The sequence below is a fragment of the Eurypyga helias genome, unplaced genomic scaffold (assembly GCF_000690775.1).
Source record: "Eurypyga helias isolate BGI_N326 unplaced genomic scaffold, ASM69077v1 scaffold48970, whole genome shotgun sequence".
NCBI lineage: Eukaryota > Metazoa > Chordata > Aves > Eurypygiformes > Eurypygidae > Eurypyga > Eurypyga helias.
The window spans coordinates 27808-28921 of NW_010228584.1; positions in this window are offsets into that span (position 1 = coordinate 27808).

The following is a 1114-nucleotide window of genomic DNA, read 5'->3' on the forward strand; positions in this document are numbered from 1 at the left end:
ACTCCAGCCACGAAAGTGCCCAGCAGTGGTTTACTTACAGCGCGCGAGCAGAGCCTTTTGTTAGTGACCTTGACTGCTGCTACAGGACAGCTGTATGTTAAGCTGAGTTTCGGAGTGAAGTTTGAGAACCAAGAAATCCTTTTCAGGGGAAGTCTCTTTTGTTTTCTGCGTTAGAGAAAACCAGTAAAACTGTTTGTATCTGTTTGTTAACTTCTGCTGTTGTGGTCTTAACGAGACGGTCCATACGACTTGTTCTTTTCTTGAGGGCGACGGATGGTACGCAGTGTTTTCAGTTGGATAAAATACAGCTAAGCAAGTTGAAAATCTTACCCCAGCCTTATCGCTTCAGCCTTTCTGAAAAGATAGAATTAGTTCAGCCCCGTATCTTTGGAAGATCCACACGTGTCAGTCTTGAAGAAAGTCGCTGATGTGCTGACACCACCGAATCTGACGGATTCCGCCAGACACTCCTCGCTCCACCCAGCCGGTGGGGCCGGGTGTCTGCTCCAAGTAGGAAAAAGCAGTCAGCCGACGGCGGGACCTGCAGAAGCTGCCGTCAGCAGCGTCCCTGTTCCTAGAGGAGAGCTTCTCTGCCGTTGGTAATACCGCTTTACAGTTTGTCATCAGTGGGTCCTTTTTGAAACAGGTTGTACATTGTACTTGGGATGTGTAAAGTTTGTATTTAATTCTTGTTTGAAAAAAAATATGCTTATTTATTGTTTAAAAAGAGCATATGTAGTACTTGCTATTTTTTGGTTTCGAATATTTAGTAAACAGGAGCACAGTCATTAAAATTTTATAGTTGAATTGAGACCCATTTTGAGTATTTTTGACACTTTTTTTAACAGTCTGCAGAACTTCCCTGATCGGGGAAAGGAGTTTTTGGAGCAAATTTGTCTCACAAAGGCAAGTTTTGTGAGTGGGTAGTGTAGCAGAGCCATGAGTTTGTATGTGCTGAACACCCAGGATGAGTCTGGTGGCGTTTTTCAGCCGAGGGGGGGTTGTATTTTCGCCTGACGAACACGCACAATCTCCGCGTCCCGTCGTTCTCCTCCGCAGGCGGGAGGTTCCGTGAGGGGCCGCCGCGTTGCCGTTCTCCACCCCGGAGCGGCGC